This window comes from Mirounga angustirostris, unplaced genomic scaffold, assembly GCF_029215605.1.
Source record: "Mirounga angustirostris isolate CCGP_5_RB_7025 unplaced genomic scaffold, mMirAng1.0.hap1 SCAF_12, whole genome shotgun sequence".
Lineage (NCBI taxonomy): Eukaryota > Metazoa > Chordata > Mammalia > Carnivora > Phocidae > Mirounga > Mirounga angustirostris.
The window spans coordinates 107,572,892-107,600,479 of NW_026991720.1; the positions used below are offsets into that span (position 1 = coordinate 107,572,892).

The following is a 27,588-nucleotide window of genomic DNA, read 5'->3' on the forward strand; positions in this document are numbered from 1 at the left end:
AGTCATTAATAAAGATTTGCAACATTACCTGAGTCTTCAGTTTCAGAAAGGATCAATTGACCACAAATTGCAGCAAGTGATCAGAGATAATCTCTACTTGAGAACCATTCCATGTAAGTATGAGATTGAATAAAAGAAAGGCCAATGTATCCTTATTTAACTAATCAAACATGTAGAAGTAATTCAGTAGAGTATCTTATATCAGATTGGGAAGACTGAGTTGGGGCACTAGAATGAAACACAAATTGGATAAGGAGAAAAGTTTTCCAAGGACATGCAGGGCTTTTGTTTTTAAAGTAGAAAAACTAGAAGATTCTATATTGTAACTTTAAAAACAGTCATTAGACTTTAAGAGTTTAAGACTATCCATGTACATTCTGCTAACTAAATTTTCTTCTATAAATCAGTTCCAAATGTTTATTCAGTAAGAATAAATAATAAACTTTTTTCACTCTCAGTGCCTTGTACACTGAGAACAAACATTTTTGTCTTAATTATGAGGACATTACTTATTTTAAGATCTGCCCCTTCCCCAAAGGAAAAAAAGGAGGAAATGCACTACCTTCTTTGTAGTAATCTATGTTGAATTTTTATCTAGATGTTTGTATATCTATTCCAGTCTTGGTAGTTTTCATAGGACCTGGTTGTTGTTGTTGTTGTTGTTGTTGTTGTTGTTGTTGTTGTAAGGATGCTGTGTGTGTGTGTGTGAGAGTGTGTGTGTGTGTGTGTGTTTTAACACAAAACAAGAAACCATGTATGCTTAGATTTTAGTTAGAACAAGTCTGGGAAAGAATAAAAAGCAGTAAACAGTAAAAGGATGTAAAAGAATGTTCTGGTTTGTATTCCTTTTCAATATATTTGTAACTTCTTGTAGATAGTAGCTCTTATAATGGCTCTGGAATTCTTTATTTCTTTTTCTTGTTATTTACTCTTCAACAGTGTCCCATCTATCACCAAGCCTGCCTAATTACGCTCCTTAAATACCAATCCTTCTGCACTGCCTTAGATGCTCACCCTTTCTTGCTTGAACTTTTTTTTTTTTAACAGATAACAATATGTAGGGGCAAAGAGCTAGGTGAAAAATACTGATCCTTGGACAAGTTACTTGATCTTCCTGAACCTCAGGATCCCCATATATAAAATATGAATAACAAGAGACACCTCATGGAGTTCTAAGAATTAAAATGAGAACATGAGGGCAAACCATGTGTCCTGGAGCAGACCCTCAGTGTCTGCCCTCTTCCCGGTTCTAGCTGCATCCCCACCTCCCACATCCCCTCAGTCTGGTCTGTCTTTAAGTGCATGTCTGACTCTTGTCCATCTACGGTTTATCCTTCAAAGTCTCTCATTGAGTACAAGTCCAGACTCTTTAACATGGTATAAAATGTTTTGGTTTTGTTTTTAAATCCAACTCCTTATGTATGATTTCCTCCTGTAAATCTACCTGGTTGGATTTCAGAATTGCAACTCCTGTCTTCTTTTCTTTGCATTTGCCTGGTATATCTTTCTCTGACTTTTATTCTTTCATCTTTCTGAAGCTCTTTGTTTTACAAATAGTGTTGGATGTTGTAGCCAGTGTGAAACTTTCTTTATATTTATTGATGTGATCCATGTCTTTAGTCTCTGTTTTGTCATGGTTTTCTATTTTACCCATATACACATCTTTTATATAAAAAGCCTTTCACCACATAGTCCATTTTATTTGATCTCTCTCTTTAGAAAGGTTTGTATCTTCATTCTACTGGCTATCTTTATACTTTTATATAATACTCTGTTCTTCCTCCCTTCCTAAATGATCTACTTATTGCTTCTTACTCCTTCCTTCTCTCCCATCATCTGACTAGAGAAATAATATTTTTTTACCCCAAACAAAGATAATCAGCAAGCTTATTCCACTTCATATATGCTTTCCTCATTTTCACTGTTTTTTTTTTAATTCTTGACCTGTGTCTATATTAACAAAACAAACAGCCATTACATATTGCACTCTCCCCTTTATTATCATTTATTCTTTATTCTGTAGGTAAATACACATCGAATGTAACTACCAATCCTTATGTTGGTGTTTCTTCAATAACTGTGGTTTTCTAAAGCTGCTTCTTCTCTACTAGATTCCCCAGGAAAGAGAGGATCATCACAGTTTGTCTATGGCCTTTATACTTTCAAGTTTGTTTGGATATATATGAAATCTTTGCCTTATATTTTCTTTCCTTGACTATCTTAATTCTATTAGTCGATTATCTGATTATCTTCTGGCATAAAGCATTGCTCTTTAAAAGTCTGAAAACAATCTAATTTTCATTCCCTTATAAATAACTTGGTATTTTGCCCGCATGGGCTGTCTCAGGGTAGCATTTTTAGTTTCATAGCTCTAGAGCTCCCTCTTCCTTTGTTAAAACAAGTTAATAAAAATATGTACTTGTACTTTCTGCTGTACTCTGCACTTTTACTTGGATCTTCTTTTAAATTTATTTGTACTGTCCTAGTTTTGCAGTTTCTCCTCAGTGTGAGGTTTTGTCCTAGAAAGGAGTTACAGTTTATTTGGTTTTCATTCATAGGGTCCAAACAGCTACAGCCTTTTCACATCCTAACAGGACTTGTAACCAACACACTGAAGTATCCACAAGTCCTCCAAGAATGCAGTGGTATATCAGTGACAGTTAACATGCCAAATGGTTTTTAATTACCATTCTTTACTGAAAGATACCAAATCTTCTTGTAGAAAATTCTGATTCCGGGTCTGGAGCAAGGAAAGTACAAGATGAACTTGGAACATCTGATTATCCCAGGAAGTATGTAAATGCCTAAAAAACTATGGGGACATATCAGAAGCACATTTTTTTTGTTGTTTTTAAAAAGCCATCTAGAAAGGGTTCCCACTGACAAGATCTGAAACAATTTGAGCAACAAAATTAATAAGAGAAAGAAAGACATCTACCATTGTCAGATACTGCACTGTTGAAAGGACAAGACTATGATCCCTAATAAAAGTGGAAAGGAGACTGCACACAAAGGAGTCCTGTGGTTTCATCAGCCTTCTGCCTGGAGCCACTTTCTGGACTATAATACAAGAAGGGAAAGCCCAGGCAGAGTGCAGAGGATTCTGAGTTGAGGAGACAGAAATATGAGTTCAAGAAGTCTGAGGTGCCTGAGATTTGCAGGACAGGGTGTCAGAGAGGAGAAAGCTATGAAGAAAAGGAGCTCAAATAATATGCATAGGTGCCCCCTTGACTCTGTTGGTGAATACTAAGCTGAGAATGTATAGGATGAGACTCCACATGGCCAGGCAAAGATTCTCTGGGAACTGTAAAGTTAGCAATTTCCAGAGTTTACACAGGGCTGGGAGAATCTGAGTTCTAGCCTACCTGAGTGGAGAGACCTCAAGGGTCATGGCTTACTAATAGCACTAAAATAGGTGTAAGCTCCTTGGGGCCCATTTTAACAAAGCTTAATTAAACAAGCCCCAAAGGATCAGGCAGATATGCATACAACTTAACTGTTAGCCAAAAGAAAGGAAGGAGGGGAGGATAGGAGGGAGGAAAGGGGAAAAATCAACACTGTTTAAAGGAAGACAACAAAACCTCGACACTGAATAACATAGTATTTACAATGCCCAGTGTCTAATAAAAATTATTAGGTATACAAAAGAGAATAAAATATGGCCCATAATCCAAAGAAAAGTCAGCTAATACAAAAAACAAAACAGAAATGGCATAAATGACATATAAACAGATATGACTGAAGCATGCATTTTAGAGTTATAAATATGCTCAAGGATTTAAAGAAAAATATGAATAAAATAAAGAGAAAATGGATTTTTTTTTTAAAGAATTAAATGGAACTTCAAAAATTCATGGATGGGCTTAACAGCAGATTGGAAACTGCGGAAGAAAAGATCAATGAACCTGAAGACATAGCAATATAAATGAATCAAACTGAAACAGGAAAAAGACTGAAGACATTAGTTTGTTTGTTTTTTTTTTAAGTAACCAGAGAGAGAGAGAGAGACATTTCTACTTCTGCCATGAAAGACTAACTGGTGGGGTGCCTGGGTAGCTCAGTCATCAAGCGTCTGCCTTCGGCTCAGGATATGATCCCAGGGTCCTGGGATCGAGCCCCACATCCGGCTCCCTGCTCAGCGGGAAGCCTGTTTCTCCCTCTCCCACTCCCCTTGCTTGTGGTCCCTCTCTCGCTGTGTCTCTCTCTGTCAAATAAATAAATAAAATCTTAAAAAAAAAAAAGACTAACTGGTACTGGAATTACCTTCTTACTGTAAACAACTAGAAATTGGGCAAGATATATGTAATAACTATTTTCAGAAATTGGGTCATAGGCAGAACAGGACTGTGATCCATTCATATTGAGCTATGCACACTGTCAAACCAAAAAGGGGGGATACAGGAAAAAAAAAATGAAGAAATAGGCTGAAATTTTTCCACATTTGATGAAAACTATAAATCTACAGAGCTGTGGATCTCAACAAACCCCAAGCAGAAGAAACATAAAAAAACACATCTAAATATATCATATCTAATTGCTGAAAACCAGTGATAGAGAAAACGTGAAAGGCAGACAGAAAAAAGGTACATTAAGTACGGGGCACCTGGGGGGCTCAGTCATTAAGCGTCTGCCTTCAGCTCAGGTCATGATCCCAGGGTCCTGGGATCGAGCCCCACATTGGGCTCCCTGCTCGGCAGGAAGCCTGCTTCTCCCTCTCCCACTCTCCCTGCTTGTGCTCCCTCTCTCGCTGTCTCTCTCTCTGTCAAATGATTAAATAAAATCTTTAAAAAAAAAAAAGATACATTAAATACAAGGGAACAATGAAGGACTGTAGACTTGTCAACAGAAACCAGTACAAGGCAAAAGTCAATCAAATGTCATCTTCAACATGCTGAAAGGAAAAGCTGCCAAACTAGATTTGTACATACAACAAAAATATCCTTAAGAGAAATAAAGAATTTTTCAGACAAAAAAAAAAAAAAAAGTGAGGGAATTTTTCACCAGCAGACTTGCACTATAAGAAATACTAAAGGAAATGCTTCAGGTGGAATGGAAATTATACCAGAGAGATAGAACTGAAAGGAAATAGACAACAACAATAGAGTTTAAGATTTCAACACCTCCTTTAGGGAAAGTAAACAAAAAATCAGTAGGGTTATAACATGAGTAACACTTTGAACCAACTTGACCTAATTGCTATGTATTAGAACATGCCTTCCAACAACAGAAGAATATTCATTCTTTTCTAGTGTACATGGAACATTTACAAATGAAGACCATATTCTGGGTCATAAAACAAGATCCAATAAATTAAAAAAAAAATTAAATCCTACAGAATATATTCTGTGATCATAATGGAATTACAGGAAATCACTTAACAAAATAATCTGGAAAATCTCTGAATATTTAGAAATTAAATAGCACACTTCTAAATAACCTGTGAGTTGAATCCACAAGGAAAATACAAAATATTACATATATTAGCATCTCAAAACATATCAAACCCAACATACCAATTTGTGGGATGTTGGTATAACAGGAAATTTATAGTGTTAAATACTTAGCAAATAAAGATCTCAATCAGTGATCTAAACTTCTAGCAAAAGAAGAGCAAAGTAAACCCAAATTAAGTAGAAGAAAGGAAATAAAGATAAAAGCAGAAATCAATAAACTAGAAAACAGAATAGAGAAATCAATGAAACCCAAAGTTGATTTTTTTCTGATCAGTAAAACTGGTAAACTTCTAGCCATACTGCTCAGGTAAAGAGAGAGAAAACACTGTTTAACAATATTAAGAATGAGAGAGATGGTATCATTAAAAATCCTACAGATGTTAAGTGGACAGTCAGGAATATTCTAAACAACTTGGTGACAGTAAACTGAACTCAGATGAAATGGAAAAATTACTTGGAGGGAAAAAACTACCAATATTCACTCAAGAAGAAATAGATGAGGGATGCCTGGGTGGCTCAGTCAGTTAAGCGTCTGCCTCTAACTCGAGTCATGATTCTAGTATCCTGGGATCGAGCCCCGAGTCGAACTCCCTGCTTGGTGGGGAGTCTGCATATCCCTCTCCCCCTGACCCTGCTTGTTCTCTCTCTCTCACTCGCTCTTAAATAAATAAAATCTTTAAAAAATAAAGAAGTAATAGATGAGCTTAATAACAGTTCTCAATCTGTTAAAGGAATTGAATTTGTAGTTTGTAACTTTCCCATTAAGAAAGTGTCAGGCCCAGGGCGCCTGGGTGGCTCAGTTGGTTAAGCGACTGCCTTCGGCTCAGGTCATGATCCTGGAGTCCCTGGATCGAGTCCCGCATCGGGCTCCCTGCTTGGTGGGGAGCCTGCTTCTGCCTCTGGCCCTCCCCCCTCTCATATGCTCTCTCTCTCTCATTCTCTCTGTTTCAAATAAATAAATAAAATCTTTAAAAAAAAAAAAAAAGAAAGTGTCAGGCCCAGATGGTAGGAGTGACTTGTTCCGAATACTTAAAGAAGAAATAATACTAATTCTACACAGACTCTTTAAGAAAATAGAGGAGGGGGGAACTTCCCAACTCATTCTGTGATCTGATCATTATCCTGATTCTAAAACCAGACAAGGACATTAAAAGAAAATAATACTAGACCACAATTTTTCTTGAGCATAGACTTAAAACTCCTTAAAATATTTTAGCAAATAAATATATAGCAATGTGTAAAAGGATAATAAAGTATGATCAAGGGGTATTTGTCCCAGGAATGAACAGTTGGGATAACATTTCAAATTAATATGGTAACAGACTGGAAAAGAAAAACAAAACAAAACAGATGATCTCCTCAAATAGATGCAAAAAAAAAAAAAAAAAAAAAAACAAAAAACACACTTGACAAAATTCAACTCCCGTTGATGGTAGAATCGCTCAGAAAACTAGTCTGCCAGTTATTAATTTAGTGCCTCTTGGCTTCAAATTACTCTTTTTTGCCTGGGTATGATATTGCAGCATTCCTCCTTTGCCAGCTGGTAGGTACATCGTCAGATTATCTTGGGGCTGGCAGGTAGAATACTGGAAAAAGAAAAATCATCTTTTGCTAGTTGCAGTGTGTCTTTTTCTTTTTGCTCCTGCCTGCAAAAAGACCGTAAGTTTCAGCAGTGCTCCAGCACTCAGTTTCCCAACTCATAGGCAGCTTCCTGAATTACACCAGTGCACCTGCTGACTTCCTTGCAGCTTCATAATGAGTTTGATGGGCACCCCACATGGCTCCCCAGATTTCAACAATATTCCCTGCAAGTGGTTTTCTACTGGGTTTCTGGCAAGTCCAGCCAGTGTCCCAGATGGTTTTCTAAGCAGTACGAAACAGCCTCCACTGCAGGCAGCTTGCTGGTGAATTTCATCAGTACCCCAGCAGACTGTCCCTTGTCTGCCAGCCTTGACCTACCATCTATGAACCAGATCCATCCCCAGACTATGACCACACCTTCTCCAAAGAAGTCTGAATCCCAGAGTGTGGGAGCATCCCTCCCTTCCAAGTTTGTTCCTTATTTGAGTATTCTTCCTCAGCTCTAGGGTGGTATTCTTTAAAGTTCTCTTTTATATCCTCTTAGTTAATTCCTTGTAAATAGTTAATCATTTTTGTATTAAGCTCTCCTTGTTCAACTTACCATGTTTCTCTCTCCTGTTTGGATCCTGGTTGATACAGAATTGGTACTTGTAGTAGTCCCAGGAGACAGACCCTCCAAGAAGGAATTTTAGATTTGGTTGTGTTCTTGGGCTTAAGCACAGTGCCACGTTCCTTCCGATGGAAAGTAGGATGCTTGTAATTCAGGACAAGAAGTGGCATCAAAGTTGTTTATTATTAGTAGTAGTAGTATGTTAATCACCGTACATTACATCGTTAGTTTTTGATGTAGTGTTCCATGATTCATTGTTTGCGTATAACACCCAGTGCTCCATGCAGAACGTGCCCTCTTTAATACCCATCACCAGGCTAACCCATCCTCCCACCCCCCTCCCCTCTAGAGCTCTCAGTTTGTTTTTCAGAGTCCATCGTCCTTCATGGTTCATCTCCCCCTTCGATTCCCCCCCTTCATTCTTCCCCTCCTGCTATCTTCTTCTTTTTTTTTTTTTTAAACATATAATATATTATTTGTTTCAGAGGTACAGATCTGTGATTCAACAGTCATGTACAATTCACAGCGCTCACCATAGCACATACCCTCCCCAATGTCTATCACCCATCCACCCCATCCCTCCCACCCCCCACCACTCCAGCAACCCTCAGTTTGTTTCCTGAGATTAAGAATTCCTCCTATCAGTGAGGTCATATGATACATGTCTTTCTTTGATTGACTTATTTCGCTCAGCATAACACCCTCCAGTTCCATCCACATTATTGCAAATGGCAAGTTTTCGTTCCTTTTGATGGCTGCATAATATTCCATTGTATATATATACCACTTCTTCTTTATCCATTCATCTGTCATGGACATCTTGGCTCTTTCCACAGTTTGGCTATTGTGGACATTGCTGCTATAAACATTGGGGTGCACGTACCCCTTCAGGTCCCTACATTGTATCTTTGGGGTAAATACCCAGTAGTGCAATTGCTGGATCATATAGTAGCTCTATTTTCAACTTTTTGAGGAACCTCCATACTGTTTTCCAGAGCGGCTGCACCAGCTTGCATTCCCACCAACAGTGTAGGAGGGTTCCCCTTTCTCCACATCCCCGCCAACATCTGTCGTTTCCTGACTTGTTAATTTTAGCCATTCTGACTGGTGTGAGGTGATATCTCATTGAGGTTTTGATTTGGATTTCCCTGATGCTGAGCGATATTGAGCACTTTTTCATGTGTCTGTTGGCCATTTGGATGTCTTCTTTGGAAAAATGTCTGTTCATGTCTTCTGCCCATTTCTTGATTGGATCATTTGTTCTTTGGGTGTTGAGTTTGATAAGTCCTTTATAGATTTTGGATACTAGCCCTTTATCTGATATGTCATTTGCAAATATCTTCCCCCATTCTGTTGGTTGTCTTTTGGTTGTTTTTTTTTTTTTTTTTTTTTTTTTTAAGATTTTATTTATTTATTTGAGAGAGAGAGAGCATGAGAGGGGGGAGGGTCAGGAGGGTCAGAGGGAGAAGCAGACTCCCTGCCGAGCAGGGAGCCCGATGCGGGACTCGATCCAGGGACTCCAGGATCATGACCTGAGCTGAAGGCAGTCGCTTAACCAACTGAGCCACCCAGGCGCCCCTGTCTTTTGGTTTTGTTGACTGTTTCTATTGCTGTGCAAAAGCTTTTTATCTTGATGAGGTCCCAATAGTTCATTTTTGCCCTTGCTTCCCTTGCCTTTGGCGATATTTCTAGGAAGAAGTTGCTGCGGCTGAGGTCGAAGAGTTGCTGCCTTTGTTCTCCTTTAGGATTTTGATGGACTCCTGTCTCACATTGAGGTCTTTCAACCATTTGGAGTCTATTTTTGTGTGTGGTGTAAGGAAATGGTCCAGTTTCATTCTTCTGCATGTGGCTATCCAGTTTTCCCAATACCATTTGTTGAAGAGACTGTCTTTTTTCCATTGGACATTCTTTCCTGCTTTGTCGAAGATGAGTTGACCATAGAGTTGAGGGTCCATTTCTGGGCTCTCTATTCTGTTCCATCGATCTATGTGTCTGGTTTTGTGCCAGCACCATACTGTCTTGATGATGACAGCTTTGTAATAGAGCTGGAAGTCCAGAATTGTGATGCCACCAGCTTTGCTTTTCTTTTTCAGCATTCCTCTGGCTATGCGGGGTCTTTTCTGGTTCCATACAAATTTTAGGATGATTTGTTCCATTTCTTTGAAAAAAGTGGATAGTATTTTGATGGGGATTGCATTGAATGTATAGATTGCTCTAGGTAGCATTGACATCTTCACAATATTTTTTCTTCCAATCCATGAGCATGGAACGTTTTTCCATTTCTTTGTGTCTTCCTCAATTTCTTTCATGAGTATTTTATAGTTTTCTGAGAACAGATTCTTTGCCTCTTTGGTTAGATTTATTCCTAGGTATCTTATGGTTTTGGGTGCAGTTGTAAATGGAATCAACTCCTTAATTTCTCTTTCTTCTGTCTTGTTGGTGTATAGGAATGCCACTGATTTCTGTGCATTGATTTTGTATCCTGCCACTTTACTAAATTCCTGTATGAGTTCTAGCAGTTTTGGGGTGGAGTCTTTTGGGTTTTCCACATACAGCATCATATCATCTGCAAAGAGTGAGAGTTTGACTTCTTTGCCAATTTGGATGCCTTTTATTTCTTTTTGTTGTCTGATTGCTGTGGCTAGGACTTCTAATACTGTGTTGAATAGCAATGGTGATAGTGGACATCCCTGCCGCGTTCCTGACCTTAGGGGGAAAGCTCTCAGTTATTCCCCATTGAGAATGATACTCGTTGTGGGTTTTTCATAGGTGACTTTTATGATATTGAGGTATGTACCCTCTATCCCTATACTCTGAAGAGTTTTGATCAAGAAAGGATGCTGTACTTTGTCAAATGCTTTTTCTGCATCTGTTGAGAGGATCGTATGGTTCTTGTTCTTTCTTTTATTAATGTATTGTATCACATTGATTGATTTGCGGGTATTGAACCAACCTTGCAGCCCAGGGATAAATCCCACTTGGTTGTGGGGAATAATCCTTTTAATGTACTATTGGATCCTATTGGCTAGTATTTTGGTGAGAATTTTTGCATCCATATTCATCAAGGATATTGCTCTGTAATTCTCCTTTTTGATGGGGACTTTGTCTGGTTTTGGGATCAAGGTAATGGTGGCCTCATAAAATGAGTTTGGAAGTTTTCCTTCCATTTCTAGTTTTTGGAACAGTTTCAGAAGAATAGGTATTAATTCTTTTTTAAACATTTGATAGAATTCCCCTGGGAAGCCATCTGGCCCTGGGCTTTTGTTTGTTGGGAGATTTTTGATGACTGCTTCCATTTCCTTAGTGATTATGGGTCTGTTCAGGTTTTCTATTTCTTCCTGGTTCAGTTTTGGTAGTTGATACATCTCTAGGAATGCATCCATTTCTTCCAGATTATCTAATTTGCTGGCATAGAGTTGCTCATAATATGTTCTTATAATTGTTTGTATTTCTTTGGTGTTGGTTGTGATCTCTCCTGTTTCATTCATGATTTTGTTGATTTGGGTCATTTCTTTTTTCTTTTTGATAAGTCTGGCCAGGGTTTATCAATCTTGTTAATTCTTTCAAAGAACCAGCTCCAAATAGTTTCGTTGATCTGTTCTACCTTCTTTTGATTTCTATTTCATTGATTTCTGCTCTGATCTTTGTTATTTCTCTTCCCCTGCTGGGTTTAGGCTTTATTTGCTGTTCTTTCTCCAGCTCCTTTAGGTGTAGGGTTAGGTTGTGTACTTGAGACCTTGTTTCTTGAGAAAGGCTTGTATTGCTATATACTTTCCTCTTAGGACTTCCTTTGCTGCATCCCAAAGATTTTGAACAGTTGTGTTTTCATTTCCATTTGTTTCCATGAATTTTTAAAATTCTTCTCTAATTTCCTAGTTGACCCATTCATTCTTTAGTAGGATGCTCTTTAGCCTCCCTGTATTTGAGTTCTTTCCGACTTTCCTCTGTGATTAAGCTTTAGTTTCAAAGCATTGTGGTCTGAAAATATGCAGGGAATGATCCCAATCTTTTGGTACTTGTTAGGACCTGATTTTTGACCTAGGATGTGATCTATTCTGGAGAATGTTCCATGGGCATTAGAGAAAAATGTGTATTCTTTTGTTTTGGGATGAAATGTTCTGGATATATCTGTGAAGTCCATTTGGTCCAGTGTGTCATTTAGAGTCTTTATTTCCTTGTTGATCTTTTGCTTAGATGATCTGTCCATTTCAGTGAGGGGGTGTTAAAGTCCCCCACTATTATTGTATTGTTGTCGATGTGTTTCTTTGCTTTTGTTATTAATTGGTTTATATAATTGTCTGCTCACATGTAGGGGCATAGATATTTACCATTGTTAGATCTTCTTGTTGGATAGACCCTTTAAGTATGATATAGTGTCCTTCCTCATCTCTTATTACAGTCTTTGGTTTAAAATCTAATTTGTCTGATACAAGGATTGCCACCCCAGCTTTCTTTTGATGTCCATTAGCATGGTGAATGGTTTTCCACCCCTTCACTTTCAATCTGGGGGTGTCTTTGGGTCTAAAATGAGTCTCTTGCAGATAGCATATCAACGGGTCTTGTTTTTTTATCCAATCTGATAGCCTGTGTCTTTTGATTGGGGCATTGAGCCCATTTACATTCAGGGTAACTATTGAAAGATATGAATTTAGTGCCATTGTATTGCCTGTAGGGTGACTGTTACTGTATATTGTCTGTGTTCCTTTCTCGTCTATGTTGCTTTTAGGCTCTCTCTTTGCTTAGAGGACCCCTTTCAATATTTCTTGTAGGGCTGGTTTCGTGTTTGCAAATTCCTTTAGTTTTTGTTTGTCCTGGAAGCTTTTTATCTCTCCTTCTATTTTCAATGACAGCCTAGCTGGATATAGTATTCTTGGCTGCATATTTTTCTCATTTAGTGCTCTGAATAGATCATGCCAGTCCTTTCTGGCCTGCCAGGTCTCTGTGGATAGGTCTGTTGCCAGTCTAATATTTCTACCATTGTAGGTTACATATCTCTTCTCCCAAGCTGCTTTCAAGATATTCTCTTTGTCTCTGAGACTCGTAAGTTTTATTATTAGATGTCAGGGTGTTGACCTATTTTTATTGATTTTGAGAGGGGTTCTCTGTGCCTCCTGGATTTTGATGCCTGTTTCCTTCCCCAAATTAGGGAAGTTCTCTGGTATAATTTGCTCCAAAATACCTTCTGCCCCTCTCTCTTTTTTCTTCTTCTGGGATCCCAATTAGTCTAATGTTGTTTCGTCTTACGGTATCACTTATCTCTCAAATTCTGTCCTCGTGATCCAGTAGTTGTTTATCTTTCTTTTCTCAGCTTCTTTATTTTCCATCATTTGGTCTTCTATATCACTAATTCTCTCTTCTGCCTCATTTATCCTAGCAGTTAGAGCCTCCATTTTTTATTGCACCTCATTAATAGCCTGTTTGATTTCGACTTGGTTAGATTTTAGTTTTTTTATTTCTCCAGAAAGGGTTTCTCTAATAACTTCCATATTTTTTTCAACCCCAGGTAGTATCTTTAAAATCATCATTCTGAACTCTAGTTCCGACATGTTACTAATGTCCGAATTGATTAGGTCCCAGGCAGTTGGTACTGCCTCTTGGTCTTTTTGTTGAGGTGATTTTTTCCATCTTGTCATTTTGTCCAGAGGAGAATAGATGAATGAGAGAACAAAATGCTAACAGGGTAACAGTGTCCCCAGAAAATATACACTAAACAAATCAGAAAAGACCTGAAACCAGGGGAAAAGAAAGGGAAAGAAAGAAAAAAGAAAAAGATAAGATAAAAACAAACAAAAACAAAACAAGACCAAAAAAAACAGAATATGATCAAATATGATCAGGCTGGTGCATAGATCAGTGCCACACACTAGATTTTGGGCATATTTTGGTCTGTTAGAAGAAAGTGCTTCCCAAAAATTTAAAGAAAGTAAAACTTATATATGTATAAAAATAAGGGTTAATATGATGAAGGGATGGAATATGACTGTAAAGATGAAAATTATAAAAGATTTTATAAAAGGAATTGATAAGATAAGAAGTTGGTTGAAAAAAGAAAGAAGAGGATTTAAGAAAAAAAAAAGGAAGAGAATGTGATTAGGCAGGAGACTAGAACAAGCCATACACTAGAGATTTATGGTATATTTTGATCTGTTAGAAGAAACTGTATCCCAAAATTTTAAAGAGAGAACCACTTACATATATATACCAAAAATAATGGTAACTACTATGAAGGGATAGAATATGACTCCAAAAATGAAAAATAAAAAATACTTTTTAAAAAAGGGATTGATAAGATGTTTGAAAAAGGGAAAAAGAAAAATTAAAAAAAAAGTTAAAAAAAATTAACTTTGAAAGACTAAAGAATCATGGTAAAAAAGCCATGGATTCTATGTGCAGTATTCCCCTAGCTCTGGAGTTCTGCCATTCTCATTGATCAGTAAACTTGGTCTTGGCTGGCTGTTGTCGCTGATCTTCTTGGGGAGGGGCCTGTTGCCATGGTTCCCAAATGTCTTTGCTAGAGGCGGAATTGCCCTGCCCTTGCTGGTCTGGGCTAAGTAATTTGCTTGGGTTTGCTCTCGGGAGCTTTTGTTCTCTGCAAACTTTCCATCCAGCTTTGGAGGAGGTGAGTGAAAATGGCGGCCTCCCAATCTCCGCCCCGGAGGAGCTGAGAACTCGGGGCCCAGCTCCTCAGTGCGCCCCCAGAGAAAAGCAGTCAATCCCTCCTGTCTCCCCGGTCTCCTGCCACACTCCGTGCTCACCCGGCCTGTGACCAAGCATTTCTTGCTCTGGCGCACGACCCTGTGTGGAGTCTCCAAACCCAGCAGATCTCTGTGGTGCGCTCCTGCGCTGCTCCTCCTGGGGGAGGAAGGGGAGTCTCCCGGGATCTGCCACTTGTTGGGTCTCTGCTGGAGGAGCAGTGGCCCGACTGTGCCGCGGATCACGGTTTATGGCAACCCCTAGCTGAGAGCCTGCGCCTGGGCTCCGTCTCTGCAGCCGGCTTCCCTGCTCCCATCCCTGGGAGCTCTGCAGCACTCAGACACCCCCGGTCTTTCTGTGACCCCGAGGGTCCTGAGACCACACTGTCCCAGCGAGGGTTCCACCCCTCGCTTAGTCACTGGAGCAATGTCCCTCAGCGGAGCCGACTTCTAATTTTAGTATATGTGCTGCCGAAGGGAGCACAGTGGAGCTGACTTCTAAAAGTTCTGATTTTGTGCTCCACGGCTCTGTCACTTGCCGGAAGCGGCCAACGGAGGGCCCCTCCCCCGCCGTCTATCCTCCTGAATATCACGTCGGATTCACTTCTCCACATGTCCTACCTTCCAGAAAGTGGTCACTTTTCTGTTCAGAGAGTTGTTGCTATTCTTTTCTTCGATCTCCTGTTGAGTTCGTAGGTGTTCAGAATGGTTTGATCCCTATCCAGCTGAATTCCTGAGACCAGACGAAATCCAGGTCTCCTACTCCTCTGCCATCTTGCTCCCCATCTAGCATCACAATTTAATCACAGTATAAATTGTGATTGATTGAGGTGAAGTACTAGCTGAATCAGGTTAACCTTGGGAATCCATATGACTGCTGCCCTTGACTTTTATGGCAGGAATGATGGCTACAAACACCATGGCGTGGAATGGATTCTCCTGGGTGTACCAAGCACTTGAAAAATCACCTGGTTTATTATTATTGCAAATCAACAAAACAAGGCTATAATAACACTTTTCAACACTTATCTCTTCTTGATACATTTGGTAATAGAAAACATTAAAGAAGGAAACATTTATACAAAATAAATGCCAAATAAAAATCAGTTAAAAGTTTGAAAGATAAATCTACACATTATATCCTATTTGAAATTTTCACTTCTAAAATTAAATTGTACAAAAAGCATCACTTGTGTTATTTGATAGTTTTGACTTTGGTAACAAGTATTCCAGAGATTTAAAAAAAAAAAATTCGTATTGTGTCAATGCTCCTCAAATTGTTAAGTGTGTTCAAAAGCATCTTCAGATTGGGCATTAGGTTGTTTTCTTGAATAAGCTTGTTTTCTTTTTTAATGATGAAAATATTTTGTCTCCTCGCCCTGATTTTGGTTTTGCCATCGAAATCTATATTGCTTTTACTTCAGATTTTACACCAGTTTCTGATTTCAGGTTGGAGTGTTCCACAACAACATTCACTTCTCTCTGCATTTCTTCTATTAAAGGGATTTACAAAGCACTGAAACTCATAGCAACATACTCAAGCTGTGGAAAATGCCAAGGGGCATCGTTGGGTAGTATTCAAATAGCATTCAGATCCCCCTTCAAGGTTAACATCATTACATAGAATCACACATCAGAACTGCTGATTTAAGGACTTATTTAGCCTTCAAAACCTGTGATTTTTGGAGAACACCACTCATAAGATTTATATAAAGTATAAATGCATCTAACTGCACTAATATTGTATTTGCAAGAAAGACTCACTGTTAGCAGACAGGGCCTTAACCTCACACTTGTAGCTCAGGAACAGCTGCAAGTAAGACTGACAAGTGGATTGTGAATGCTGCTCTCCCATGTGCTTCTGTCCTAGTGCCTGGAAATGTCAACTTGACCATTTGGTTTCATTTGTCAGTATTTTCTGCTCTTGCTTTCAGTTGATATTTTTAGATTCCTTCAAATCAGTAACATCTCTGTGTCAGATGATTAAGCTTTAATTCTCACAGGAGAATTATAATACTTTGTTTCCTCATTTTCCCTATCAACTGATTTTTCTGGGGATTTAGAAAAAGTAAATTGGCCAAGAGACTTCAAGGAGGGATCCCTACATGGAAACACTAATGTCTATCAACTGCAGCTCTCATCTAGGAGTTGGTGAGAATGCAAAGTATATTTACTTTGGGACATTTTCTTTTAAACATTACACTTATCATATGGCCTAGCATTTCCACTCCTAGGTATTAACTCAACATAAATTTAAATATATGTCTGCCCAAGGACTTGTAAGTTTATAGCTGCTTTATTTATAATGCCCCAAATCTGGAACCGGCCCAAATGCCCATCAATGGTGAATGCCTAATCAAATTTTGGTATATCTGTGCAATAGAATACCACTTGGCAATAAAAGGATATTGAACCACAACATGGATAGATCTCAAAAGCATCGTGCCAAATGAAAGAGGCCAGGTACAAACCACTACTGGAATCAGTGTATGATTCTATGTATATGAGATTCTGTTAATCACAGAACTACAGTGACAGCAGATCAGCAGCTTCCACAGGGTCCTGAGAAAACCTTTAAGAGTGATGAGTCCCAAGACTCACAGAATTGTGAGTTTAGTGAATTGATTGTGGGTCAGTTATATTCAAATAAAGTGACCAAGTAGATTCCCACAATTGTTTTCTTTTATATCATTAATAATTAGAAAATGAAAGTTTACAAAAAGATATTTATAATAGCATATAGGCATTTGAAATACCTAGAAATTAATCTCTAAAGAAGTGTAAAGACTTCTGTAAGATAAAATTAAGGGGCCATAAAGAAGATCTGAATGTACTGACCAATTTCTTGTTCCTGGATTAAAGATTCAATATGGTGAAGACAGGAGTTCTCCTTAAATTGATTAATAGATTCATTCTAATCCCATAAAAATTCCAGCATTCTTAGCCTATTTCTCTGATTCCAGGTTTTATATGGAAGGGCTGTAAATAGAGAAAACAAAACAGGTGGACTTTTTCTATTCTATACCAAGATTTATCATAGAAATGTATTAATTATAGCACCATGATAATGGTGCAGGACTGGTCAGTGGGTAAATAGGATGTAATAGCCCAATAACACATCCAGTTTTATCTAAGCATTTCTATATGAGATTTCTATGAAAGAAGTGACTTTGCCTGATCAGAGGGGAAAATAATTGACTTTTCAATAAGTGTGTTGAATAGCCATCTGGAAAAAAAAAAAGTTGGACTACTACCTCCCATCAGGCCGAATAAGATCTATTTTAGTGCATTAAAGTACTAGGTGTGAAAGGCAAAGTTATAATGCTTTTACAAAGTCTATAGAATGTCTCCATGGCCTTAGGAAGGATTTCTTCAACAAGACACAGAAGCATTAGCTATAAAGGAAAGGATTGATAAATTTGACTACAATAAAATGAAAAACTACTATCATTAAAAGACCATTAAAAAAGATGAAAAAAATCAGAGTGGGAGAAGATACTGTCTATTTTGCTACAATGTTTGTTTCTGTAACACAAGTAAGTTCATATATGATTGGTAAGTAGGTAGGATAATGATGTCAATTTAATGGAGGTAATATTGGTTCTTACTCCATTTTCCCCAGTAAGCTAATGTTTTGTGTCATCAAGTAGCAGCAAGTAAACAGAATATACAAACATAGTTGAATGTTGCATGCACTGTGCATAATGCCCATTCACCTCGATTTGGCCTCTTTTCTCAATTTGGACATGTACTTTATCTTAAAAATCATTTATTACATCTTTTGCCTTATCTTCATTATTCAGTAGCTCCAACCCTCCTTATACCCCTGTCAAGCTATCTTTTCTTTTTTTTTTAATTGTTATTTAAAGACATAGTATTTTATTTATACTGGTATTTTTATCAGGAATTTAAAATATCTTTTAAGCTGTCTTAGTGTTTTTAATTAGGGTTGTTACTGATTTTGCTAGGCTCTGGTTACAAAGTTGCAATAGGTTTTGAGAAATCAACCCTGACCCTGTTTTCTCAGTAATCTCCACTATTTGGGGAACACGATTTTGCAGAAAGTACTGTTTCTAGAAAGCATTTTTTTAAAAAAAGATTTATTTATTCGTTTTAGAGAGAAAGCATGAGTGGGAGGGGCAGAGTTGGAAAGGGAGAGAGAATCTTAAGCAGACTATGCTGAGCACAGAGCCCGCTGTGGGGCTGGAGACCATGACCCAAGTCAAAACCAGTAGTCAGATGCCCAACCGACTGTGCCACCCAGGCTCCCCCTTATTTCACATTTTTGCAGAAACCCCCTTTGCAACACGTATATCTGACAAAGGACTGCAGTGCTTTATCAATAGTAAGACACAGTTATTTCACATGTTAGCCTCTCTACAATTGTATCTTACGATAGATGTAATCTTTTGATTTTAATTGCCAGTTTTCTTTTTTAGTGATAAAATAGTGGTGCATTTTGGAAGCTGTTGATTACTTAGATTTGATGAAGTACTGTAGTAAAGAACTACAAGTCAAGTTTTAGAAGATAGGCAAACCAACAGAGAAGTGGCAAAAGCCTTGAATAGTCACTTCACAACAGAAGAAATCTCTACGGCTAGTAAATATTTGAAAAAGAATGTGTGATCTCATAAATCAGTTGCACATTAAATACACAGTGAGATGCCTTCACATGTTGGCAGAAGTTTAAAAACCTGACTCCAAGTGTTAATGTGGACATAAAAGGATGCATATGGCATGATTCCATTTATATGAAATTACAAAAGAGGCAAAACTAAGCTTTGTTGCTTAGGAATGCATTATGTAGTTGGTAAAAAAAAAAATTAAAGAAGAAAGGAAATCATCACAAATGTCAAGATGGTGGGTACTTTTGGGGGTGGGGGAAGGAGATTTATGATTGGAGGTGTACAAGGGGGCTTTTGATCTCCTGGTGATACTGTTTCTTCACTTGAGTGGGTTTGCTTTATTATTACTTGTCAAACTTTACATATATGTCTTATGTACCTGTCTGTATATTTCAGAATAAAACAAAAGAGGGGAATGATCAGTTATATCAAATCTTGATAGGTCAGGTAATACTAGGACTGAGACTTGAGCATTGGGTTAAGCAAAGTGGAGACTCCTGATGAACACAGCAGATTGTCTCAGTGGAGTGGTTGGGGCAGTGATCTAATTGGAATGGGCTCAAGAGACAGAAGAGAGGATTTGGGAGACTGTGAGTAAACAGAACTTGGAGGAATTTTTATGTAAAAAGGAGAAATGTAGTAGGGACTAGAGGTGATATAGAAAGCTTTACATTAAATATATAGAGTATCAGGAGAATACCAATATAAATTTTCTGGAATGCTGAAGGCAATAGGGTAGGGTAGGTGAAAGGAGAGAACTTTTTATGTGTATTGGGATTACACATTTTTGGAGAGAGGATGTGAAAATTTGTAATACCTATATTTGTAGAGAAGTAACATTAAATCTTCTTTTTAAGCCTTGGAAATATATATATGTGTCACACATGGCATTTCATATCTACTCATGGAAAGCATCATGAACATCACCTTGCTTAACATCACTTTGCAGAAAGAGAATGAAGCACAGAGGGATTAAGTACTTGCTTAAAATCATATCATTACTAACAATTCCAGACTAAAACACAGAGTAGCTCCTGCCCCTTGCATCAGTGCTCTTTTTATAGTATTATCTATAATATGGTTTGCTCTTAAATCGGGTTTTTCAGGTTTTATATAATCAGTATATATATATTTTAAATATTTTATTTATTTATTTGAGAGAGAGAGAACACATGAGAGGGGATAGGGTCAGAGGACAAAGCAAACTCCCTGCTGAGCAGGGATCCCAATGCGGGACTCAAACCAGGGACTCCAGGATCATGACCTGAGCCGAAGGCAGTCGCTTAACCAACTGAGCCACCCAGGTGCCCTATAATCAGTATATTTTATAGTAGAGTTTATTTGGATAATATTTCAATTAGCCTTTGCTGCATAACAAATCACCCTAGAACAACCTAGAAAAATAACTATCATGTATTATTTCTCATGATTCCATGAGTTAGATGAGCTCAACCGGGACCACTTATGTGGCTGCAGTCGTTGGCACCTCCACTGGGGTTGGAGCGTCTAAGATGGCCTCACTCACATGTCTGGAACCTTGGTGCTGTTTGTTGGCTGGGGCTCTCTCATCGTAGTGTAACCTGGACTTCCATACTTGATGGTGGAACCATTCCAAGAAAGCAAAGATGGAAGTCTAGACTCCTGAACTTGTACAACATCACATCCTCCACATTAAACTTTTCAAAGCAAATCGTAAATCCAGTCCAGATTTCAGAGGTGAAGCAGTAGGCCGCCCCATCTCTTAATGAGAGGAGGTACAAAATATTGGGGCCACGTTTTTCTATCTATCACAGATAATTATAAGTGTTAAATTTAATCATTAAATTTATTTTCCAGTGTTAATTTTTAGTTAATATGGAGTTAAAGCTGTTGATTTGGGGAATCTAACAATGTAGTTTAGCCAACGCATGAGAAAACAAAAATTTGACAATGACAAAAATATTTTAACAAAAAAAGTTATGTTTTCCTTGTGGAGGTAAGCAAGTGTAAGGTGTAAGCAAGTGTAAAAGAACTAAAAAAAAAAACTATTATGGTTAAAGCCTAGAATGTTAAAGGGGTGAGGCTTTATTTACTATTTACTATTTACTATTTACTATTCTGTTGCTATAGTGTATTTCATTAAACACTGTACTTCTTAAATTTTTAAAATTACTTAAAGAGAATAATGGCTGAGAAGCAATATATGAATACCTATCTTAAGCTTTAAGTCCTTTATTCATTAAACTAAAATAATTTCATAATTAATATTTGACCAAATTTTAAAACTGAAGTGCATTAAAAGAACTTTTAAAAATTGTTTCTCTCTTCACTTATACCAGGGAAGAAAAATACATAAGGTAGCTTGATAAAAATGAAACCTGTATACACTGAAACTAATATTGTGTGTCAACTATACTTCAATTAAAAAAAAAAAAGAATAACCATGTCCCTCAAAATATGAAGTCTTATCATTGGTAGATTTATCTTTCCTTCAGATGTTAATTTGACACTAGAACTCTTTTTAGTCTTTGTCGTTTGTATTTCGTAGCTATATGTAGATTATATTAAAGTATATTTAGTCATTCTACATTATTGTCCTATTTTCACCTAAAAATGTTGCCTAAAATTTTCTGGTTGTCTTTCTAGACGGTACATATATTCAGTAGTGTGTTTCTCCCATGTGTTCTCTATAGACTGTATTTTCTATTATTCTCAATATTTTGTAAGTTTAAAAGCAACCTATTTTTTTTTCTTGTTTTTTTTTTTTCCTTAGGCACTACAAGGGCCCCCAGGGATGGGGAAGTACCAGGGGTGGACTATAACTTCATTTCTGTTGAACAGTTCAAAGCACTGGAAGAGAGTGGAGCATTATTAGAAAGTGGAACGTATGACGGTATGTCCCCCAATACTGACAACTATCTGAATGGCTGGAATTACTTCAAAGGGAAATTGATCAGTAAAATATATATATTTTTAAATTGTCTTCTGTTGGTCTTTGGGGAAGTTTTCTTTTGGTTAGCCTGTTTGTAATTTACTACCTAAAATGGGATTAAGTAATTAAGCAGAAGCGTTCCATCATATTATAAAGCTGATTGTGAAGAATATACTGAAATCCTTCAAAACAACCAGTTTGCATATTTTGTGGTAATTCATATTCATCATATGAACTCAACAAGTGTTTGTTGTTTGCTTTCTGTTTGTGGTTAGGAATCCAAATACTGTGCACTTAAAAAAATCTATAGCTTGGCTCTCTTGGAGAAAAGAGAATATAGATTGGGGGGAAAACAACAAAAATGGAATAATTGGTTTTCTTTTCATATCTCTTTTCTACCCACTTGTTTCTAGAAGTAGAGACTTTTAAGATCAGTTTCAATTTTTAAATGATGCTGTGTTCCATCTTTTGTTCTCTCTTACCTGACACTCTTTACTGGCAAGCTTGTCCACTCCCATCCACGCTCTACTTCTCCATCATTGCTTTCTCATGCTGTTATAGTTGCCTTTTTCACAAGCTTGATGAAAGCCGCATCATGTCTTAGTAGTATCTTCAGTGCCTAGAGATGGTGTTCGATGAACACTAACCTTGAATTCAACATATCCAAGTATGCATTGATGTTCTATCCAAAAGAATAATTCTTCGTAATTTCTCTCTTTAGCTGTACCCTGGGCTCAAAATGGTGGAGTCATCATTTACTCCCTCCTCTTCCTTAGAGTTTCCATCACCAAATCTCGTCATTTCTTCCTCTGTAACAGCTTTCACGATGCGTTTCTTTTCACTCTCACACCACTTCGTAGGCTCTGGACAAGCTCATGTCTGGGCTTCTGCGGCTGTTTCTTCCCCATGTCTAACCCACCTGCCCATTGCTCTCATGCTCGTCTTCCTCCACCGCTGCTCCGCTTGTGTCTCCTCTTCAGAGTCTTCTGTGATTTCCTTTTTGCCTGCTCAGTTTGCCCCAGCTGTGCTTTCTGGGCTTAGCTCCCACAACTCATTCATTCATTCGTTCATTCAGCAACCCATTTATTAAGTACCTACAACGTGCTAGAGATACTGTGGTGAACAATACTGAAATGGTGCTGCCTTAATAAATCCTATATCCGAGTAGGAAAAGCAGTCAGACAACAAGCAAAATCACTATAAAAGGAGACGTTATGAAGAAAATGAAAATAAGAGCTTTAAAGAAAAGAGTAGAAACGTCTTATTTAGATAAGGTGGCCAGTGAAGACTTCTGAGAGGAAATGACCACTACTTATTTTTTATTTTGAGGCCAATAGCCTGGCCTCATTCACCTCCCTTTTTAGAGGCAACCATTCGGATGTGTTTAATCTGTATGCTTTTGTTCATATGCATTCTCGCAAAATGTGTCTTCTGTGCATGCATGTATTATTTGCATCTGGACTGTGTTCTATATCTCATTCAGTTTTTAAGTGTTCTCAGTTATTTCAGTGTTTTTTAGATTCAGCCATGTCTCTGTCCTATATTTACATGTAATTCATTGCTTTTTTTAACCACTGCACAGCGATCCACTGCATTCTACTTAACCCCTCTTGTAGTAATTGACTTCCAGATTGCTTCCAGCACCCCCTCACCACAGATAGAGCTGCAGCATCCTCTTCTTCTAGACCTGTGTGAGGATGTCCGTGGCACATATACCCAGGGGCAGAACTGTCGGGCTATAAGGTCTGCAGGTACTAAATCTGATGAAGGAGTCGAGGCAGCTCTGCAGCTGCTTTCCCACCAGCCGTGCTTGAGGGGTTGGTTCCTGTAGCAGCTAGAATAAAGATTCCATGTCCTCACCGTCCAGCTGTATCATTTTGCCAATCTGATGGTTGTAGAAGTGGGATCTCCTGTAGAAGTGGGTTGTAGAAGTGTCAGAGAGTTGGAATATCTTTTTATATGCTTGTTAGTGTTTTGGACTTCCACAAATTGTCTTTTCATTTGTACTGTACATTTTTTTAAAAGTGGGATCTCAATCCACATTCCAGTTTGTGGACATTCCTTAGATATTTAGATATTTATTTAGACATTAATTCCTTATTGGATATAGATATTTTCTCCTGTTCTGTCACTTACTATGCTTGTCCATGTGTTTCTTCATTAAGCAAAAATCCTTAGTTTTTATACGTCAGATTTATCACTGTTTTTCTTAGGGTTTGTGCTTTTGAAGTTTTGTTTAAGAAGTCCTTCTCTGTCTTTAGATCAAAAAGACATTCTCCCTCATTTTCCTCTGTTAAGTATAAGAACATGGGCGATGACAAAGTGGCATATTACATATTATAATTGCTGTGTGCTAAATTTAAAGGAAATGCAAATTGAAATGTACCATTTCACACCCATCAGGTTGACAGAAATTTTAAAGTCTGATAATTGTGAGAAGTGGAAACTCCCATAGACTGCTGGCAAGAGTATAAAATGATACAATCCCTTTGGGGAGCATTTTGGCAATAGCTAGTAAATTTGAAGATGCACTTAGCTCTGACCCAGCAGTTTCCTCTCTGGATGCCTGCTCTAGAGAAATCTTTATCTATGTGCATATGTAGTCACATACCAGAACAGTCATTACAGCGTTATTTGAAATAGTGAAAGAATGGAAACAACTCTGTTTTAGTAGGGAAATTCATAAAATGCATTTTAACTTGTTCATGAAAACGGACTATTAAACAGCAATTCAATAAACTTGAATCTACATGAATGAACAGGAACAAGTCTTAGAAATATAATTGTATAAAAGGAAAGTTGCAAAAGAACACATAGAGCATACTGTTTATTAAAAAAGGCACGAAATGTTAGAAAAACCTTTATGAACCTTTTATGAAAACAATGGTATTTATATGTTATATATGCATATACATACCCTAGTTGTACACAGTGTGCAGGGAAATGACACATACCAACTTCAGAGCAACTCAGGGAGAGCATGGGAAGGACTGACAGGAAGTTATGACCTTAATTAAACATGTGACCGTGTATATATGTCCTTAAAGAGGGGGACAAAAGGGACACCTGAAAGGAATCTGGCAGAAGTTAAATAAACAAATAAGGATGTGTCTAATACAATTGTCTCTGATTCTGTATGTATTTAAAATATTTAATAGTTGGTAGTTCTTTTTGAAAAATGAAAAAACCCTCAGAAAAGAAAAAAGGGGGAAAAAACCCTTCTAAAACAGCTTCAAAAAGATGAAAACCTTTTCTGTCAATAACTATAGTCAGAATTCACAAACCATGTCATTTTTATGCATTGCTGTATCTGAAATCTTGATACTTACCAACAACTCAAGAAAAATAGGCCTAATTTCCTTATAAGCAACGCTAGTTTTCTTTAAGTCCAATAATTGTGTTTAAGTAAGGAAACTGCCAGAATTTGTTATGAAGTCCTAAAATCTTAATGATCATGGGTGGCAATCAAAATATCCTAAATTTGTCTGATTTCACCCTAGAAAACAGTTAAACTTCCTAGAGTGAGATAATAATTACTAAGACTACACAATAAAATGTGTATCTAGTGTTGCTACTAGAACTACCGTCCTTAGGGAAGGTGGATGTTTGATTTTTGTCACGGAATGTCCAAATTCCTGGGTAGCGTGATTGTTGGACACAATGCAGGAAAAATTGAGATCCTGGAGCATCCTGTTCCCCAACCAGACCTCTCTTTGGAACGTTTCTGGGCCCTCTGCCCCAGAGAAGTGTGAGATGGCCTCTTCACTGGGTCCTTGTTTTACTGTGGGCTAGAAAGTTTGCAGAGACTCTCTGAGTCTGTTTTAAATACAAACCTTCGCATCCATCTGCCTGACAGGGGTAACTCCATTTCAGATATGGATTTGGGAGCAAGGGAGTAGTAGAGTGGGGAGAGGCAAGATGTAGTTGAAAAATTTTTTGGTTTGATTTCGTTGTTTTGTCTTGAGTATTTTAATGACAATTACCACCCAAAGTCAGATGTCCAAAGAATTTATCTTAATGCTTTTCCCTCAAGGCACACATGACCAAAGGTAAAGTGATCTCTGGATTTGCCTCAGTATTATGGTGAACAACCTATACTTTTTTTCATCTGGGACAAATAATTCATTGTATACCCCATTAATTTACTTTACGTGATGAGCATCTTAATTGCCTCCTTAGGAGCCCAGGAATTTCATTAGAAGGTGTGATTTTAAAAAAATAAATAAATGAAAGAAGATCATGAATATTTTATTCCCTAACCATATCTTTCGATAGCATTAGCATAGTGGCTGATAAAAGGTTGAAACCAGCAGGAGCCAAAAACTGTTAATGTAGTTAGACCTTTTGAGTGGTTTTCCATTGTATTTGACTGCCTACTGGGAACTGCATGACAAATTAAGAAGATATGCAATTGTTTTCATTCTACTCTGGAATATTTATTTTTACTGCAAAAATTCCTGATCCTCAAGACTTAGAATATTAAAGTATTTCTTGCTTTCCTGAGAGTAAGCCAATATTGAATTATGCTAATAACATCTCTATTTCTTCAATAAATTGTCAAATAAAATAATATAATTAGAATGCTCAGAGAACCTAAAAATTACTTTTACATAAACAGCCTACATTTCAGCACACACTGGTTCTTAGCTTTATCCTTTACCCACATATTTTCTCATTTTACCAAAATAGTTCATTATGTTACACATCAGAACAAAATTATTTGAGTTCGTTTTCTCTTCCTTTACTCCCACTTCCTATACCAATTAGTCTTTTTTTTTAAAGATTTATTTATTTATTTGAGAGAGTGAGAATGAGAGAGAGAGAGTACATGACGGGGGGAGGGTTAGAGGGAGAAGCAGGCTCCTCGCTGAGCAGGGAGCCCAATCCGGGACTCAATCCAGGGACTCCAGGATCATGACCTGAGCCGAAGGCAGTCGCTTAACCAACTGAGCCACCCAGGCGCCCCTATACCAATTAGTCTTACACAAGAGCATTGATGCATTTAAATTCACAAATCAGGCCCTAATTTAGAGCCCATGCAAAGCAAGCCCTATAGGAATAAATAATCTGTGTACATGAAGTCAACTTCCTATCTATCCTTAGTACAAATAGTATTAAAAAGTTAGATAATGTTAGAATATACATGGGCACTTGAGAAATTAGTTCTTTCTGTTCTTTCTCCCTCCTCTGCTTCCAAGAAGAAGCATTTGGGCTTCCTTTTGGCCATTCAGAAGCCTCGGTATATGGCAGCAGGGCAGAGACATACATTGGACCATGTGTTCTGACTCTCAATTCAAATCAGTCCTTTCAGCTGCCGTTATTTTGTCCATTTCAGGAAACTTCTATGGAACTCCCAAACCTCCAGCAGAACCCAGCCCTTTCCAGCCAGATCCAGTTGATCAGGTCCTCTTCGATAATGAGTTTGACACCGAATCCCAAAGAAAACGAACTACATCTGTCAGCAAGATGGAAAGAATGGACAGCTCTCTTCCTGAAGAGGAAGACGATGAGGGCAAGGAAGCTGTTAATGGCAGTGGAACTGCAGGTTTGTAAACAGATGAAAAATTCTAACTGATCTTCCGGGTTGACTTGAAGATGACACTGAACTGGAAGTAGTAAAACCTTTCCCAGAGCATGTGTAGAGCAAGTGATGCAATTCTAATTATTTTTAAGAGATTGTGTGTGGAATGAAGTGTATCTCTGTCAACCGCCTTAT

At 37.8% G+C, this 27,588-nt stretch overlaps 1 long non-coding RNA gene across 1 annotated transcript; it reads left to right on the forward strand.

Annotated features, from left to right (window-relative positions):
* LOC135362197 (uncharacterized) lies at positions 1–27,411 on the forward strand. Its single transcript, XR_010406672.1, has 3 exons — positions 1–113; positions 21,714–21,833; positions 27,208–27,411. It is a non-coding gene; the product is annotated as an uncharacterized LOC135362197 (long non-coding RNA).
* Positions 27,412–27,588: the final 177 nt, after the last annotated feature.